At 49.4% G+C, this 19,893-nt stretch overlaps 1 protein-coding gene and 1 pseudogene across 1 annotated transcript in view; both read right to left on the bottom strand.

Annotated features, from left to right (window-relative positions):
- The window catches only part of MMP17 (matrix metallopeptidase 17), a 129,119-nt gene that overhangs the window by 85,831 nt on the left and 23,395 nt on the right, over positions 1–19,893 (bottom strand). The window lies entirely within an intron of this gene.
- Positions 1,282–1,398, bottom strand: LOC136634557 (5S ribosomal RNA; annotated as a pseudogene).

The following is a 19,893-nucleotide window of genomic DNA, read 5'->3' as shown; positions in this document are numbered from 1 at the left end:
CTCTCTGTTATCTGTGTTGTGCTCCCTGGGGCATTTGGTGGGCCGCTGTGAGCTACAGGAAGCTGGACTAGATGGGCCTATGGCCTGATCCAGTGGGGCTGTTCTTATGTTCTTAAACTACAATTCCCAGGAGGCCTTGCAGGTCTCTTCTTGTTATCTGGTGTGCTCCCTGGGGCATTTGGTGGGCCGCTGTGAGATACAGGAAGCTGGACTAGATGGGCCTATGGCCTGATCCAGTGGGGCTGTTCTTATGTTCTTAGTTGGCAGCCTTCAGTCTCGAAAGACTCTGGTATCGCGCTCTGAATGGTGGTTCTGGAACAGCGTCTAGTGTGGCTGAAAAGGCCGATTCGGGAGTGACAATCCCTTCCACACTGGGAGCAAGTGCAGTCTGTCCCTGGTCTGTCTCCCTGGCTATGGGCCTTCCTTCTTTGCCTCTTTGCCTCGGTCTGTTGGCCAAGTGTCTCTTCAAACTGGGAAAGGCCATGCTGCACAGCCTGCCTCCAAGCGGGCCGCTCAGAGGCCAGGGTTTCCCACCAGTTGAGGTCCACTCCTAAGGCCTCAGATCCCTCTTGCAGATGTCCTTGTATCGCAGCTGTGGTCTATCTGTAGGGTGCTCTTATGTATTGCAGCTGTGGTCTACCTGTAGGCCATTCTTATGTTCTTAGTAATCATTTTGGTCGCTGTCTTCTGCACTTTTGCTAGTACCACTATGTCCTTTTTGAAATGTGGCCACCAGAACTGGACTTCATACTTCAGATGTGGCACCATTGATTGGTACAAAGGCATCATAATATTGGCCATTTTATTCTCAATCCCCTTCTTACTGATTTTTTTATTTTAATGATTTTTTTAAAGCCAGCATTGCAAATATAGAAGAAACCTCTCTCATATGATTGTTACGGAGGTCAGACACTGCTTGACCCTTCTGGTGGTGCTCACAGACGCTGTCAAGGGAAAGAAGCAGTTCACAAGTTTTGCTTATGAAACAGACAATGATCAAGCAGCTGACAGGGTTGGTGGCCCAGGCCTGGCTGGCTTGTGGATCCACCCATCCAGGCAACCACCCAGGGATAGATTTGAGTCCCTGGCCACTGTGGGACAGCACAGTCATAACACACTGGCCACTGTGCCAACTAAAGGTGTCACGAGCGTGCCGTAAAGTATGTTTGCGACACCCCGGGAGTAAGCAGTGCCAGTGGGCAGGCCTGTGGAGGCAAGACTTGCACTGTGTGGGAGGCGGGGCATGGTTGGCAACCTTCAGTCTCGAAAGACTATGGTAGAAGCCTACAGCACCCGGTATTCCCAGGCGGTCTCCCATCCAAGTACTAACCAGGCCTGACCCTGCTTAGCTTCCGAGATCAGACAAGATCGGGTATGTGCAGGGTAACAGTTGCTGGCAACAGGAGGGAGTTTCAGAGGATGGAGGGGCATTTCTGGGTGGGACAGATTGGACCCAGGAGGGTGGGGTGGGGTGGGATTAGCAGAGGCCTCCTCCACCATTTCCTAACCCCCTCCCCAGAACAGGCAACCCTACACAGGGCTGCTTGCTGGTAGACCTCCCAGTTCCAACCCTAACTAGCTGGTGGAGATCCAAGTAGCCTCAAAGGGCTGACTTAGGCATTACTTGGGGTAAGGGCGAAAATATCCCCTTACCCCAGTGTTTCTCAACATTTGTCCTCCACTGTACCACTTCCCACAGTTCACCTATTCAAAGTACCACCAGAAGCAACTGGTGATGACATCATTGCCAGTTACTTCTGGGTTGGGAGACCAGATGCGACATGACAAATAAGAGGCTCAAGGTAAATGGGAAGGCGTTTTTGAGAGTGGAAAAGCATGCTTTGCAGCTCTGCCCACCTAGCTGAGCCTCATATCATTGCTTCTTGTGACCTTTTCCTGGTCTTGCTGATCGGTGGCAGGGGTCGAGGGGTCCTGCGAGTACCACCAGACACCACCTCACTGGTGGTACCCGTACCACTGTTTTGAGAAACACTGCCTTACCCCAAGAAGACCTCCAACTGGCTCCCAAATAGCTCTGGATACAGTGCAGGCCATGTGGCCCTGCTGCACCAGCGCTAGTTAGGATTGAGCTGTGAGTCACTGCAGGACGATATTTCCTTTGTGCAAAGTTTAACAGTGCGCAACAACTTCCCCCCCATGTAATTTCGAGTCATTCTGCAAGTACTGTAACATTTCTTGAGAGGGTTCTGCTGATCTCTAGGTCTAGCACCAACATCTCACACAAAGTGAATTTGAATCAAATTGCAGGATTTTTCCCCAGGAGAAATATGAGGCTTTTCAGAGGAGAACCATACAAGTTTCTCTGGAATCAGTGGCATTTCTCAGGAGGTCTCAACACTTCCCTGGGGGACTGAGTGCAGCTCAGTAGTAGAGCCCCAACTTAAAGGAAGTCTTGGGTTTAATTCCCACCATCTCTAGTAAGGTCAGTGAAAAAAAAAAATCCCTACCTAAAATTCAGACTTGCAGCTGCCAGTCAGTCAGTGCCCAACACTGATCCCCTCCGCTCCTTGCCTGTTTGGCCAGAAAGCAAGAAAAGTGGCTGGCCCATTTCATTTCTGGTTAGTTGACAGGCTGAAATATTGAGTCCTGATCTTTCAGTTGGAAAGAGTCAAATATCAGGTAATCGCAGACCTTCACAACAAATGAGAAGCAACAATAATGACAAAGGGCCACAAAAGAGGTTTCAACAAGGACACTCTGTCTATTACAGGGGAAAAAAGGTTTGGAATTAATTTGCTTATGTATCCTGTATACACCAAGAAAAATGTACTGAATGTAAATCACAGGGTGAACTCCATGTACATCTTCATGCGCATGGCAAGGTACAATTTGAAGGGATCCATCTGCCGTCTAAGATAACTGTCCCTCCCTGGGATTGATGTGCTTGAATTTCCCCAAAGGCTAACTGGGGAGCTGGTGGTTTGGACTAGAGTGACAGGCTAAAAATGGAGAAGGACCAGCAATTTTAAAAAAGGGGAAAGGACAACAACATCAGGAAAAAGTGTGTGTGTGTGTGTGTGTGTTTTCTGATGTCCCCCTTGCCTCTAGCTTTTCCAGTGGGGGGAAAAAATGAAATTTGAGAAGACACCAACAAACATGCTTTATGAAATATCTTCTTCAGAGCATGAGTGAAATCATTATTTTTTTTACAATGACATTTTCAAATAATGTTATAGTATGTACATGTGCCATTATGGAATTGGCTGACATCAGGAAGACATTCTGGGCTGTCAGGGCGGTTCGGCAGTGGAACAGATTGCCGAGGGAGGTGGTGGATTCTCCCTGACTGGAGATCTTCAAGCAGAGACTCACCAGGTACCTGCTGGAAATGCTAAGAGGAATTCCTGCTATAGGCAGGGGTTGGACTAGATGACCTTGTGGGTTACATCCATAATTCTATGATCTGATGCAGCAATGACAACTACTGGCTAAGGTAGCTTTAGAAGGGGAATTAGACGAGTTCATGAGGGACAAGTCTATCAATGGCTACAATGGCAACATAATAAGTCAAACAGCTCAGCCCTCCCTACTTTATGGGTTGCAGGTTTGTTCTAGCAGAGGAGCTCCTGATGAAACTAGAGCTCTTCTCTGAGCAAAGTATGTGTTCTACAGTTGAGCTACAGCTCCCCCATTGAATCTGTTTCTGAAGAACAGGAGAGGGCTATTCTCTTCCTGCCCTGTGACTTTCTATGGTGGTTGACAGTGGTGTCACTAGGGCTCCAGGGGTGTCAGGACAGTTTGGCAGTGGAACAGATTTCCAAAGGAGGGGGTAGGCTTGGCAAGCACCTGCTGGAGATGCTCAGGGTAGGAGCATTTCTTGCTTCAGGCAGGGGGCCGGTCTAGATGGCCTGGTGGGTCCCTTCCAACTCTATGACTATACTGCAGTCAAGAAAGCTGTGCAACCAAGAACAACTAGAAGGGATCATGACATCCTTGCCTGCCAAGGACCACTGTGACATCAGAGCCAGTCATCCTCTTGCAGCTAAGCCAGGACTGGTGGTATTGTATGGAAGTTACTAGCCATGCAAGGCTTAAAGTTGAAGTAGTACTGCTTCACCTGACTTCTACAACCCAGGGACAAGGTTGCTTTTCCGGTTGTCCTAACCTTGCAGTTTTGAACAACGGATAATCAGAGACATTGTTGACTCATTTCCTTGACTATTCAGTTCTCCGCGGGTCCAGCACAGAAATTACACATTCCTTCCTCTCATACTGTACACGCCCCGCATTGCTTATGTTCGAGGGAGACAGCTACTTTATAAATGATTCAAGCCGAGAGCCACACAACTTTAAACATGATGGTGGAAACAGGGAACACTCAAGTTACTGAAGGAATTAAAACAAAAACACCAAATTTTTTTAAAAAAATACCTGAATATAATGAGTTCAAATAATAATACAAGAATACTTTGCATTTTCATCTGGTTTGGGATCACAGCATGGATGAAAGTCAAAAAAGGATGAATTTTGTTCTCAGCTGCCTCTGAGAGTAGAACTAGAGCCAGTGGGTGCAAACTGCAGGAGAGGAGGATTCTGGTTGGACATCCGAAATTCTGGTCAGGGCGGTTTGGCAGTGGAACAGATTGCCAAGGGAGGTGGTGGCTTCTCCCTCACTGGATATCCTCAAGCAGAGGCCCGGCAGGTACCTGTTAGAGATGCTCAAGGAGAATTTCCTGTGACAGGCAAGGGGTTGGACTAGATGACCTTGAGGGTACCAACTCTATGATTAAGTCAGAAGAGTGGTATTTTTAGGTAACAACTAGCGAATTGTGACAAGAGTGACCCCCTATGGATCTCTCTGGCCCTTGGCGAACTCTCTGCTCAAGACGCACTCTCTGCTCGTTCAATTAGTGCCTGCCTCCATCCAGGCTCCCCCCAAGGAAAGTCAGCATTTAAAGGGGAAACAGCCACTGTCTCGTGGGATGGATGGCTTCCCAAGCTTGGTGGAGGTCGAGAAAAGGCTCCATATTCAGCTCTACTCCCTCTGCAAGCGGGAGTTATTTTTCTCTCTTTGCGTTTGCCTTCATGTCTTTGAAACGATCGTCGCTGTAGGCAAGAGATGATGACCGAAATCCCAGAGGCAGCTATTTTTTCCCCACCAATTAGGCCCAACAGAGCCTCTCCAGAAAAAGAAAAACGACACACAATGCAGACACGGACAAAATCCTGCCACTTCCCCTCCCGTCGTGGCCTGCTTCTCTGCATCCTGCCTCAGTGGTCATCTGACGGCTTCCACACCTCAGTGTTGGTGTTGGGGCAGAACTCTCCCTGCCCCAGCTGTGTTCCATCTCATCTCAATCCCCCATCTACCATGGAGCCATATGAATAAATCTCATCTTTTAAAGAACGGCAAAGCAATTTCAGTACGGGAGAATTGTTTCATGGTGTATCGTTGGGGAATACAGCTTGACTTTAAGTACTAGAAATCAGTGATGTAGACTCAAGTCACATGACTCACTCCCAAGTTGGACTTCAGCCCCGTCAATCACTGATTTGGACGAAACCTGGGACCAAGAGGCAGTGACGCATGACTCAACTCGGGAAGTGAAGCCATTTTCATGTCCACGTTGCTGTGTGTGTTCTTGTTTACTTTTTTCAACACTTGCTTACTTTTCCTGGGCAGTCCGGAAGCAAGCACAATCACCTAGGCAAGGAGATTGTGCTTGTGGTGGTGGCTCCAGGCTGCCTGAAGCACTTTGATTGCTGCTGATCAGCTGGGCAGCTGAGGTGGTATGCCAGCCTGTGGAGGATGACACAAGCCTCTGCGCCAGCTTCCATGGCTGGGCCAACACAAGGCTCTGGGGTGGGTGGGGGTGGGTGGGGCAGGCAAGCAGGAGGTGGGGCTGGGATCCGGTTGTTATGCTCTATCCCAACTCCTGTTCCCAGGGAGTTTGGAGCTGCTTCAAGCTGCTCTGCTCTCCTCGGACTTGTGCCACCTCAGGAGGTGGCACAAGTCCAAGGAGATCCATAGGGGTAAGGGTGCCTTACCCAGGAGTAAGGGGAAAAGTTTCCCCTTGCCTCTGGCTGAGCTGCTTTGGGCCCCTATCCTGCGCTGGATACAGCATAAGCCTCTTGGCTTGCCTGTTCCAGTGCAGGGTAGGATTGCATCCTAACTAGATAACAATCCTGCTGGATCAGGCCAAAAGCCCATCTAGTCCAGCTTCCTGCAACTCCCAGCGACCCACCAGATGCCTCAAGGAGCACTCAAGACAACAAGAGACCTATGTCTTGTTGCCACTCCCTGGGCCACCTCTAAAGGCAGGAGGTCTGGTCTAGAGGATAGAGCCTCCATTTGCCTGAAGATAACATCCACAGGTCACCAGTTCGAGGCCACCGGCACTGTGCGACCTTGAAGCAGCTGACAAGCTGAGCCGAGTTATTCCATCTGCTCTGAGCGTGGGAGGATGGAGGACAGAATGTTGCGACCAGATCAGAAAGAAACAACTGAATGTTGTGGTTTCTTGAAAGATAGAAACCTTCTTTCAAAAGTGTAAAAATCCCTATGGGGATTTAATTAGCCGCCTATGTAAACCGCCTTGAATAAAGTCCGAGGAGAAATCTGAGGACCAAGAAAGGCGGTATAGAAATACCTGTATTATTTATTATTAAAGCTCAGAGGTTGCATAAGGTCATCATGACTAGTATCATGTGATACTAGTCCTCCATCAACCTGCAAGCTCCCTTTGAAAGGCATCTAGGTCTTTAGGTACCATCATGACATCCTGCGGCAAGGATTAATCTGTGGCGCAGATTAAAGGGGAAACATGCTGTGTAAAGAAGTATTTCCTTTTGTCTATTTGGACTCTCCTGCCAGTCAATTTTAGTGGTTGTCCCCTGGTTCTGGTGTTGTGCAAGAGGGAAAGGAGCATCCCTCTCTCCACTCTATCCACCCCATGCATACGGGTGTGTGTGTGTGTGTCAATCCCATTCCCCCCCCCCCGGCACCTTCTTTCTAGACTGATGAGCCTCAAATGCTGTAGTTCTTTGTACGTAAGGAGGAGTCCCAGCCTGCTCATCATTATGGTCACTCTCTTTTGCACCGTTTGTGCATTTGAGCCACTGCTATATAGGAAGCCCATTAGGTGGGGCCTTTGACAAGCTAGTCCCTCTCAGCCTCATCTTCCCCATCTGCTATATGGGGATAAGAATATTTTCTGTACAGCAGTGGTTCTCAAACATTTAGCACCGGGACCCACTTTTTAGAATGAGTATCTGTCAGAACCCACTGAAAGTGATATCATGACCAGAAGTGACATCATCAAGCAGGAAACTTTTTAACAAACCTAGGCTGCAATCCTCTCCACACTTAACCAGGAGAAAGTCCTATTTACTATCAAGCTTATATAGAGTAGCCTGTCAAAAGTATAGATGTATAACATTTTCCCAAATGTAGTCACATATTATGCCTAATTAAATTATGCCTAATTGAAATGAATGGGGACCCACCTGAAAATGGCTCGTAACCCACCTGGTGGGTCCCAACCCCAGTTTGAGAAACATTGCACTATGAGATACAGGCCATTGTGCTTTGCGCCACTGTGAGACACAGGAAGCTGGACCATATGGGCCCTTGGCCTGATCCAGTGGGGCTCTTCTTGGGTTGGATATCAGCTCCACAGTGAGCTAGCCATGGTCCTGAACGCCTGGGACATTAGCCTGCATTGCAGAGTCACTCCAGCCAGGACCCCTTGAGAGCAGCTGCCTGGAACACAATTAATAGAGGTCTGGCAAGACGGAGAGGGCATCAGGTGCGCCTGACTGATGAAGGGCTGGGCATGTGGGGAACCGCGGAATGAGGTAAGTGCCAGAGAGGCCATTTGGCACTTCCACAGCTCGATTGCTAAGGTGCTGGTATTGCAGTCACACTCTCTGTGAACATCTGGAGTGCACAGTGTGCTACAGAGGAAGAGAGGAAGAGAGAGTTTGAGTCCCCTGCTCTAGGGCAGACAGTCAGGAAGGGAGTCACCTCCCCTCCATCTGATGCACTAGGAAACAAGGCAGAATGGTGGGGCATGAAGCCCGTCACAGGAGATCCAAAGGGTGAGGAATTGCTGCAGAACAGCCCCAACATAAAGACAAGTAGCCTAGTGCAGTGGACATTAGTGTAGCGAAGAAGGGGCCAGGGGTACAGGGCCCTGAGACCTATGGAGTGGGCTGCAGGTCTGGCGTGACCTCTGGAGGGCCCAGCGTGTCATCCAGGTAAGTCACTGTGTCACCTTGACCCTGCCCCCACTGGAACTCCAGCATCTGTAGAATTTGTTGTCCGTGGGGGTTCTGTTCAGCAGCACCAGCGTTACCTGTGGGGGCAAGGGAGCGAATACCCCAGGACACCATGCCTGAGGTACAGCAGTGTCTTCCTCACCCCCTGCATCACCTTTGCCCACTTTGGGAACCTTTGGAGGGCCAGGGAGGCCACACATGACCTTCTTCAGCCCTCAGAAGTCCCTGTTGGGGGGCAGTCAACTTGGCGGGGGGGGGGGGATCAGCATTCTGTACTCCTGGCCCCAGGAAGCACAGTGCCAGGATTGGCAGTGTCCCTTGGATAACAAGGAGCTGCTGTATGGTTAAAGTTATGTGATTGTATTAGCGAGCAAGCAGGTGAAACACTGTCTGCATCTCTTTCCATAGATCTCTGCAAGCATTCCAAGATGGAGGCTGACCTTCTGCTAACTTGGACAGTAAAACTGCAAAGAGGGGCCTGGAATATTTCTGGGGCAGCCCCAACAGGCCCTCTTTGTGACTCATTTCTGGTTGTTTTCTGCTCCTTCTTCCTACCTTCCTGGAAAGAAGCCCTGGCATCAGTGGCATCGCTAGATGGGGTGCAGAACACACTGGATGATACCCGTGGGGAGGGGAAGGGAGACACCACTAGTGGACCAAATTTGCGAAACCTTTCGGAAAATTTGTATTTATGAATAATACCATCATGTCCCAAACCCCGACCCGGGGGCCAGATGCAGCCCGCAGCAAGCCTCTTTCCGACCCGCGGCCAACCTCTTCTCCCCTGAAAGCCTCTGGCCCACTCAACTGAACATAACCAGAACCCTGCTCTGATTGTGTCTGGAGGGTGTTCTGAGGGCCAGAGAGGTTGAATGAATGAATGAGCCCATTCATTCATTTATTCACTCATCTAAGTTCCATCTCTAATTTATTTATTTAAATTTTATATTTAAATTTTTTTTTTCCAGCTCTCAACAAGATGCCAGATATTTGATGTGGTCCTCTGGCCAAAAAGTTTGGAGACCCCTGTTCTATATCATGGGGAAGGTAATTTAATGCTGAACCTAATGAAACAAACTGTGCTGAATTATCTGTATTCTAGCAAAAGTTATGGCCAATTAACCAGCAAAAGAAAAACACAACTGCCTTATGTAACAAAAGTAGATTTCCTTCACTCAAAACTGACCTATGAGACTCATTGTTCCAAGAGCCAATGAGATGTTATGATGACACTGCAAGGAACCAATCAGGTGTTAGCATGAGCCAGCTCTCATTTCCATGTATCAGAGCTAATGCTAAAACTCTTAATCAGTTGTGTGGGCGCCGTCAGGTTGGCCACTGATGTTTGGTTCGTGACTGTTGAGTAACTGTTATAGGCTGTTATATATTAAAATATTAAATAAATAAAATAAAGTGAATGGGGGGTGACCCCAACCCTAGTGATGTCACTGCATTGAGGCTGTGCATATGATATTGGGATTTATTCTGCATGGTCTGGTACAGGGAGGAGGTTCATAATAGGGGTGTTGCAATGAGTTTTTGCACCAGGTGGCACAAACCCTAGTAACACCTCTCTGTGCACCACAAAGAAAAACACTCTTGGTTGGATCTCTTCAAGAGACGAACTGCTGGTTGCCTTCAGAAGACTGGAAATGAGACACGCAGGGAACGCAACCGTCTGTGCCAAAGGTGGAAATGCAGCCAGTTTTCAGGATAATGGTGATGATCCGGTATAATTAGGCTTATTTATCAAGGCCGTCGCCAACACTGTTGGTCCAACGCATGTCCAAAAGCATCTGAGCAACGAGAGAGACCCAGCAAGCATGACGACACACACACACAGACTCAGAAGTGCTCATCTCAAGGAACCAAACTGCCAGGGAATGGAAGTTGGCCCATTTGCCAAGCCACGGCACCCCAGCTCTCTTCAAAGAGAGCTCAAGCAGGACGCCTGGTCTCAGAGGCCTGTGAACTCTGGACAATGCCAGGTTTGGCTTCTCCCAGCATAGAGAAGCTGCTTAGCCATCACTCCAGGGGACAAGGGGGAAAGGAAGCGCAAGCCAGACCATCCCCAGAAAACAGAGCACGTTGTTTCAACTCTGGCAAACCCTCTGTTAAAAAACACAACAAAGCCACGACTCAGGGGAGGCACAAAGAAGCACACTTCATGTGACACTCCGCTAACAGGTTCCAGCTGTCCCTGTTTACCAAAGGCAGTCCCTACCTCCAGCTCTGCTCATTAGCAGCGTAACACTTGGCATGCAGAAGGGTCTCGCTGCAGTTGCCAGCAGCATGCCCAGCTGGGGCTGGCAAAGACCCCTGCTGAAGCGCTGGAGAGTTGCTGCCAATCGGCATATAGATAATATTGATCCAGACAGCCAAAAGTCCAATTCGGTTCCTCTCTTCTGCTTTCAGGGAAGCGTTTCACTTGGAGAACCAGGGTCCAGCACCTGATATCACAAGAACATGAGAAGGGCCCCACTGGATCAGGCCACAGGCCCATCTAGCCCAGCTTCCTGCATCTCACAGTGGCCCCCCAAATGCCCCAGGGAGCACTCAAGAGACCTGCATCCTGGTGCCCTCCCTTCCCCTGGTGTTCTGGGACAGCCTACCTCGAAAACTAGGAGGTTGCATATGCCCATCATGGTTTGTAACCTGTTTTGGACTTTTTCTCCATTGTTCTATCCAATCTTTACCGATTGAAAGGCATCAAGGCCAGAAACCATCGCCACCTCCTGTGGCAAGGAGTTCCATGGATTAATTACACACTGGGTCAAGAGATATTTCCTTTTGTCTGTTCTCCCACCACTCAATTTCAGTGGATGTCCCCCAGTTCTGGTGTTGTGTGAGAGGGAAAAGAACATTCTCCTCTCCACTCTCTCCATCCCCTTTTTGTAGACTGAAGAGCCCCAAATGCTGCAGCCTTTCCCCCTAAGGGAGGTGCCCCAGCCCAGGAACCAATTTGGTGGCTCTCTTCTGTCTGAATCAGTACAATCCAAACCACCACTCCTGGACTGTGCCAACTTACTCTGCTGCATGTGGAAACCAAGATGACATTTCAGATGGCAGAAGTGAGACTGTCACCCCGAAGCATCTACAGAATTGAGTTCTGATAACCCCCAAATCAGTCCTCAGAGTCCCGAAAAGCCACTGTTGAGCCACCCAGGTATGAATCTTTCAAAATGATCCAGCAAGGAAAAGGTAAACTGCTGTCTTTGTAAGTTGCAACCCACAAAACCAACACATGGATCTTTGGGAAGCTTTTGCCAACAGACTCGAGACACCAAAGGAGCTGCTTTCTGTTGAAATCTAACCTGCGCTTCACTTGATTCTCGCCTCAGCATCTTGCTTAAGTGATCGACTCTCACTTAATCTCACTTCAGAGCCCTGCATTCAATCAGGGCTCTGAAGTTAGAGTCACAGTAAAGGCCACCTCTGGAGCTCTGAAGAGGGAAGGGGCATCTATCATGCTGTCAGACCAAAAAGGAGTCAGGGGAATTGTCCCACCAGAGTCATTACCTTAGCTTCATCCATTCATTTCTGTCCTCCCTTTTCCCATCTACACTGATGGAATCTGAGCTGTTGGGGACAAACTGGGGTCTTGGGGTCACGGTGGAGAGTTCAATGGAAAAGTGAACTCCAGCATGAAGCATTGGAGAAGAAGGCAAATTCCACGCTGGGGTCATTAAGAAATGGTTCAGTGTAACAATATTAGAATGCACTAACATTGTGGTCAGATTTGGAATAGAGTGGGCCCTTGGTATCCATAGGGGATCCATTCCAGGACCCCCCCAGGATAACAAATTCCATGGATAATTAAATCTGCAGCTGGAGGCCTCAGAACACCTCCATACATGACCAGAAGTGACTTCTGGTCACTGCTTCTGAGGTCTTCCAGCTGTGGACGGTGTCCGCAGATACTGAAATCCATGGTTAAGGAGGGCCAACTGTACTGTGTAAAGTTTCACATTTTTTAAAAACTACTTCCAAGGCAGTGTTTCCCAAACTGTGGGACAGGACCCACTAGGTGGGTTGCGAGCCAATTTCATGTGGCTCCTCATTCATTTCAAAATTTTATTTTTAATATATTAGATTTGATGCTACCCTGGTATGTGACTGCATTTGGGGAAATGTGACAGACCTGTACTTTTAACAAGCTACTATGTATATTCTTTTAACAATGATAGGGGTCAATGGGACTTACTCCTGGGTAAGTATGGGTAAGCCTAGGATAGTTTAAAATGTTCCCATTTAATGATGTCACTTCCAGTCATGACATCACTTTCACTGGGTCCTGACAGATTCTGATTCTAAAAAGTGGATTCCGGTGCTAAATGTGTGAGAACCACTGCTCTAAGGAGTTCAGGGTGATGAACATCATTCCTGCCCCCTTTTTTTTTTACTTCACAACAACCCTGTGAGATAGGTGAGGCTGAGAGATAGTGACTGGCCCAAGTTCACCTAGGAAGTTTCGTGGTCAAGCAGGGATTTGACCCTGGATCTTCCAGGTCTAAGTCCAACTCCTGAACTACTACATCTTGGCATTCTTGCTCTCTCATGCTTGTCACCACACCACAGGAAGTCACAAAAGAGGGTAACCAAAATGATCCAAAGATCCTTGCAAGGTGGCCACTGGCTTGGCAGGCTTTAAAGGGGTCTTGGGCAAGTTCTATCAATGGCACTAGTCATGATGGTTATGCATTACCTCCAGGTTCAACAGAAGTGGGGAAGCAGAGGGTGCGCTCACTCAGCAGCGTGCCAAGGTAATTTGGCATCATAAGCCACTCCACAAGATTCCTCCCCCCCCCCCCCAAAGGAAGGGAATTTGGCACTTCAATATGGGCCAGACCTGGCGCGAGAGAAGAATATTTTGAGGGCCTCCTTTTCCCAAACCTCCCCAAAGACGCTGCTGCCAGGGATCAAACTCGGGACTTCAGCAGGGGGTCCACCACTGTGCTACAGTCCCTCCCAGAGAGGCAGGTACAACTGGATGCCAAGGTGGAATGTGCTTGCTTTCAAGGCTCCACAAAACCCTTTCCTGTTGTTTCACTGGTCAAGACAAACAGCATCTTGTTCTCCTTCATTTCAGCCACACACACACACCCCCACACCCCCACAGGGCATTAAGGACTGTTGCCGGCACAGGCCCTTCTCCTGCAGACTTCCCTTTCATTTACGGGCACGAAACCCCATCCTCACCAACACCCCTGGGCACTCCTCCGTGCTCTAGACAGGTGTTGTCCAATTCTTGTTAACGCCTGCAGATTTGTCCCCGAGCAGCTTCCTCATCCACCCCAGAGGTGTTCTCTTGCTGCTAGTGTGAGGCTACAAGCTCATGTATCACGTAGCTCTGATGAACTGGCCTCCTCTCTCAGCACTGAGGGTTTGCTGGGCCTGGGGCTATGCTCAAAGCCTTTGACACAGTAAAGCAACGGCACCCTGGTCTGCCTCCTCTGCCCTCTCAAGAGCTCCCAAGCCTCCTCTATTGATCTGCCAAGATGATCAAGCTGCAACACCAGCTCTCCTTTGAAGCCTGAGGTGCCTGGGGGGGGGGGCATGATTGAGACATACAAAATTATGCAGGGGATGGATAGAGTGGATAGAGGGACGTTCTTTTCCCTCTCGTACAACACCAGAACCAGGAGACGGCCACTAAAATTGAGTGTCAGGAGAGCTAGAACACACAAAGCGAAATATTTCTTTACCTAGCCTGTCTGTGGAACTCCTTGCCACAGGATGTGGTGATGGCATCTGGCTTAGATGCTGTTAAAAGGGGATTGGGAAAAGTCCATCACAGGTTCACAAGCCATGATGAGTATATGCAACCTCCTGGTTTTAGAAGTGGGCTGTCTCGGAATGCCAGACGCAAGGGAGTGGCAATAGGATGCAGAGATCTTGTTATCTTGTGTGCTCCTTGAGGCATTTGGTGGGGTCACTGTGAGATCCAGGAAGCTGGACTAGATGGGCCTTTGGCCTGATCCAGCAAGGAAGGCCTTATCTTCCCCTCCTGCCAATTTCCCCACAATAACACGTGCCAGAAAGTAGCTTTGGGGTTTTTGTCAACAGAGCTACTGTTTCGCAAGACCAGTACTACTGGACCAGTATCAGAGAGCTACTGTTGGGGGTGGGAGAACTGGTTCACAGGACCAGAATCATGGCTTCCAGTCCAGGATTGAGAGGTCTCAGACACCTGGTTCAGCTCAAAGACATACAATATAAGGTCATAATATACAGCTGACAGTCAGACAAGCAGGCAGGCAGCCTGCAGCTAGGGGGACGACTCAGCGAAAGTGCTTCCTGCTTATGTTTGCTTAGTCAGCCTCTCTAGCTGCAGGCTGCCTGCCTGCTTGTCCTTGCTATAAGCTTTCTACTTATAGTGTCTGGTTAAAGGAAGATACATGATCTTTCATGCGACTGTAAACAACATAAACAAAGGAATGGACATGGAAGGAGGTACAGGGAGTGTGGGGACCTACGTAGATATGTTTGCCTGTTTATGCCAATAAAGGTGGAATGAATGAATGAATGAATGAATGAATGAATATGTTTGCCCCATATCCACAGTTTCCTGTATCCGTGAGGGGATTGATTGTATCTTGAATGACTCTTGAATTAAGGAACTGCTTTATACCATATCAACCATTGGGGGCGTGTTGAACCTTGGCTTTTAATTTGGGTTCCACAGAGGAGTCAGTAACCTAAACAGGTTTCCTCAATAGGGCAGCGGTTTTCAACCCTATTCATCTCAGGGCACCCTGACAAGGTGCTGAAATTGTCAAGGCACACCATCAGCTTTTTGATAATTGACAAGGCACACCATGCTGCTGGTGGGGAGCTAACATCCTCCGAAGGCCCTAATCATAAATGACCCTCCCCCAAATTCCTGCGGCACACCTGCAGACCGTTCACGGCACACCAGTGTGCCATGGCTGAAAATCACTGGGGGGGGGGCTGAAAATGCAATAGGGGGTGACGCAGCTTTGGCAGGGTTCTCAAACCAGGCTTGCAACGTGGTTTGTATAGGAAATATCAGAAGCTGCCTTCCGAGTCAGACCCTCAGTTCACCTAGTTGACAGTACTGAGCACTGAGTGGCAGCCACTCTCCATTCTTTCCCTGGAGAGGCCAGGGATTAAAACTCAGTACCTGCATGAAAAGCAGGTGTCTTCCTTCCCAGTATGCATAGAACAGAAATGGCCTCAGAACATCCACGTTGAAGCATTTGCCAACTGGCCAGTGGCAAAGGTGGCCCCTCTGGCACACAGGGCCATGACTCTCGATGTCACCCCCTCCCAGAAGAGTCTGACCTGGAAGACAGTGAAATGATGATGTGCAATTACTTCTAGATCGTGGGCACTCAGAGAGGTTGCACACCACTCTGAGCGGTCGACTGCTCCTTTTCTCCATGAAAAAATTGCCGTCTGCTTCGAGTGGCTTGCAACCACTCTGAGTGACCATGAGGGGAGGTGCAAAAGAAGATACTGCATGAGGAAGCCTTTTGACACCCCTCAATGTGAGGTGTCTGGGGCCCTGTACCCCCGGTCCCCTCTTAGCTACACCACTGCAACCAGCTGCAACTGGATTCAGAAGCCTCTTGACATATCACGCTGGAAAGCTTCCTAGCAGCCAGTCTGTTCCCCTCCTTGTTGCAGATCACGGCACTTGAGGTGTCTGGTCATTTCACACAGAGAGCATGACATGAGGGCGGCAGCAGCCCATGCACTCCAGAAACCTGAGGGTGCTGTGCATTTAAGTGGGCAGGAAGGATGAGTCAACATACAGCTCATCGCCAGGGACTGCGAAGCAGTGACTTGCTCGGTGTGGAGGATGTGTCACGTTAAACGGCAGCTATGGAAACATAAGGAGGATGCTTGCTTAGATGTGACGGTCTGCACCAGACAGATTCTCTGCGCAACACACAAACACTAGAGGCCTGCTCTAGTGCTTGCTAGAGGAGCCTGCTAGAGGAGAGAGCCAGCCAACCACAGCATAGCTGTTAAGAAGGCGAACAGTGACCCAGGACTACTTAGGTTCAAGGTTCACCCATTGCCGTCTCACTAGGCGGTCTCAACCAGGCACCTGCTGCCTCCTCAACTTTTCTGCTGGTAATGGGTTGGGGAGAAAGATAATCATAGTTCCTTCGCTTACAGGGTTGACACGAGGACAACATCTTGCAAGATTTGGTGAGATCCAAAATCTTGTGAGATTTGGACACCACCATCTTGGACCTTGTGAGATCCAACATAGCAACACCCAGATCTCATGAGATTTGGGCGCTGCCATATTAGATCTCATGATTTCATGAGCTCCAAGGTGCTGGTGCCCAAATCTCACAAGATTTGGACTCTGCCATCTTGGATCTCACCAAATCTCTCAAGATTTTGGTGCCACCATCTTGGATCAAGTTCCAAGATGGCAGTGCCCACCTGAGCCGAGAAGAGGCTGTGGGGACATCATGACCCTGTGTCACTTGGGCCAGGCCCAGGCATCATGGGTCTCCTTGAGAGCAGGGGTCTCCTTGAGAGCAGGGGAGCCAAGCAAGGACTGCCCGGATCCAGCCCCCAGGCAAGGGGTGTCCCAGGGAGTAGGGCCTGAGATCTCACTAGATCTCAGGTCAAGCACATGGCCAGAAGGGGTGGGGCTGGCTGAGCTGGCTGTTGGACTCATCAGGAGCTCAACAGGTGTAGGAAGACGTCACTCCTTCTTAGGCTCCTGCAGGGGGAAGGTGACTTGGGGAAGCACACCTGAACCTTACCTTGACCTGTCCCCAGCCTAGAAGGGATTGGGAGGGCCCCAGAGCAGGACAATTGCCCCTTGGACCCTGGGAAGAGAGCTCCTTGGGCTACCTGGCAGGTTGCCAGTCTTGGCCCAGCATGGGACCTTCTGGAGCCCGAGACCCCAGGTGAACCCAGAGGCAAGCCAGCCTGACCGTCGAACCTCAGAGGGATGCCCTGGAGCCCGGCCACAGCTGGGAACCCTGTCCAAGAGGCCACCCTTCCAAAGCTCCCTGGGGAAGACCCCTGCACCCGGGGACTGCAAGGCACACTAGTGCTGGCCTGTGACACTGCCCCTCCCCCCAAAAAGGAATCACTACTCTAGCAATAGAAGCCCAGGGGAACTCCAGCACCGCTGGACCCACCTGACAGCACCTACTGCGGGTCAGTCATTCTACCACCCAGCAAACCAGCGAGGACACAGCCTCTTCCCATTTGCTGACACTGTGACACAACCCTTGTTAAGAACTAACTCTTGGGGTCCTTGTGAAGTAGTCCCCCCATGAATGTAAAAGCACTAATGAGAATAAAATCTCTGCAGACCTCTTGTAGTGGGTCCACATCTCACTCGTCACCAGGGTAAGTAAGCCACCACACCAGCCTCATCCCTGAGGTCCACCCCAGGCATGGGGGTCACACCCTGGTCAGTTTGGGAACCACTGCCATTGCTTCTTATGTGAAAGCTCTTCAGATGCTCTTCTGAAAGAGGGGCAGGCAGCAAGCCAGCCAGCTGGGCCTTCCCAGTGGTGGCACCCCACTTATGAAACGCTTTCCATGGGCAAGTAAGGGAAAGCACCACCTGCTATGGCACTAACCAGGCAATTAGAACCAGTCCTTTCACCAAGTCCTTGAAGGGCTCTAATGGTTTCTAGCTGGCCTGACCCAACTCCCAAGCAGAAGGCAGTAAAACAGGCTGCAAAGGCATCAAGGGACCAACCTGCTTCAACAAGTACCCGGAGCTGAAAGAAGTCTTAAATTCCTACAGGCCCACCCAGGCTCCACTTCGCTCCCCAGAAGGCAGAGAGATCATAAAGGGGCACAGGCTCAGGGAAGCACAAGGTTCTGGGAGCTCGTACGGCTGATTGTGTGAGCTTTTGGGCTCTCCACCTCCCACGTCTCTGCCTTAGAGATCTCTATACTCTTAGAGCCCAATCCTATGCCTGTCTACTCAGTTAATGGGGCTTACTCTCTGGGAAGTGTGGATAGGATTGCAGCCTTAATAAGAGAAAATCTTAATTAACTGATTCCTGTGCTCTTTAAGAGGGGCTGCATGTCCTGAAACCAGGGGGGGGGGACCACCCCCACAGGGGACCCTCTAACTCAGTGTTCTTTCAACCTGTGGGCCATAACCGCAATTGGGTCACAAAGTCTCATGGTGGAGGGAGTCACGACAACCTTTTAAAGCCTGTGCAGAGGAGATGTTTTTGGGTCCAATTCAATCCTGGTCCTGCCTGCTCAAAGCTGAGTTCCTGATAGAATTCTGCACAACCTCTTTTTGCTGTCTTGCCCCACAGATCCTAAGACTGGCCCTGCTCTGGCTGCTACCTCACAGGGTTGTTGAGAAGACACAAGGGGTAGGAAGCAGAGTGGGCAGTGATGAGGGAAGGAATAGCAGATTGGGTACCGGGAAGGGAGGCAGGATGGGTCTCATATTTTTTTGGGTGGGAGCGGGGTTGTGGCATGATAAGGTTAAAGACCACTGCTCTAACCCAAAGAGACTCTTGGGGGGTGGCCTTTCCTTTACCTCTCCTAATTTTGGGGGTAGGGGCATGCAGGTCCTTAAAATTACATCAGGGGGCACCAGTTTCCTCTCCACTAGCAGCTTCCAATGTGGTTTTTAAGACCTAGAACGGTGTTTCTCAAATTGTGGGCTGGGACCCACTAGGTGGGTCAGGAGCCAATTTCAGGTGGATCCCCAATCATGTATTTATATTAGACTTGATGCTGCCATGGTATGTGATTGCATTTGGGGAAATGTGACAGATCTGAACTTTTAACAGTTTGGTATGTATATGATTTTAACAAAGATGGTCAATGGGGCTTACTCCTGGTTAAGTGTGGATAGTATTGCAGCCTTTGAGCTGTTTGGGGAATTTTATTTGAAAAATCAGATCAGCAAACAGCTCAAAGGCTGCAATACTATTCACACTTAACCAGGAGTAAGCCCCATTGACCATCTTTGTTGAAAGCATATACATAGTAGCCTGCATGGGAGGTTAGGAGTGTTCTCCTTTATTTTAAATAAATGTTTAAACTTATAATAAACTTTTACTTAATTTGATTTTGTCATATGGGGGTGTTGAAAATTTTCCTGCTTGATGATGTCACTTCTGGCCATGACATCACTTCTAGTTTAATGACATCACTTCTGATGGGTTCCGGCTGACTGCCATTCTAAAAAGCAGGTTCCACTGCCAAAGGGTTTGAGAACCACTGGCCTGGCAAATGAGAGTGAAGAAGACAACCTTCATATTCCCTTGCTCCCCTCCTTTCCCAGGGGGTAACCTAAGAAGCTTCTTTCTGAACCTTTGCTTGGCTCAGACTGGGAACCAAAATATTGGCATTTGGGGAGGGGACAACTTGAATCTTTAAGGCTGCAATCCTATACACACTTTCCTGGGTGTAAGCCCCATTGAATATAACGTAACTTCGGAGCAGGGCATAGGGTTGGGCTATCAGAGCCTTTCTGCTGAGAACTCAGGGAAACCCAACACACTCCTGGTTTCAGCTTCGCCGCACTGGGAGAATTCACGGCACCACCAACAAATATTGGTTTCCACAAGGACACGCTTTTCTTAGCTTCCACCAGGGGGCAGCGTGACACAATGGAAAGCCCCATTCCTCAGATTTCCTTTGGGGGGGGGGGATTTTTATGTCCCC

Source organism: Tiliqua scincoides, chromosome 14 (assembly GCF_035046505.1).
Source record: "Tiliqua scincoides isolate rTilSci1 chromosome 14, rTilSci1.hap2, whole genome shotgun sequence".
NCBI classification, from domain to species: Eukaryota; Metazoa; Chordata; class Lepidosauria; order Squamata; family Scincidae; genus Tiliqua; species Tiliqua scincoides.
This window is presented reverse-complemented; position numbering and strand designations above follow the sequence as displayed.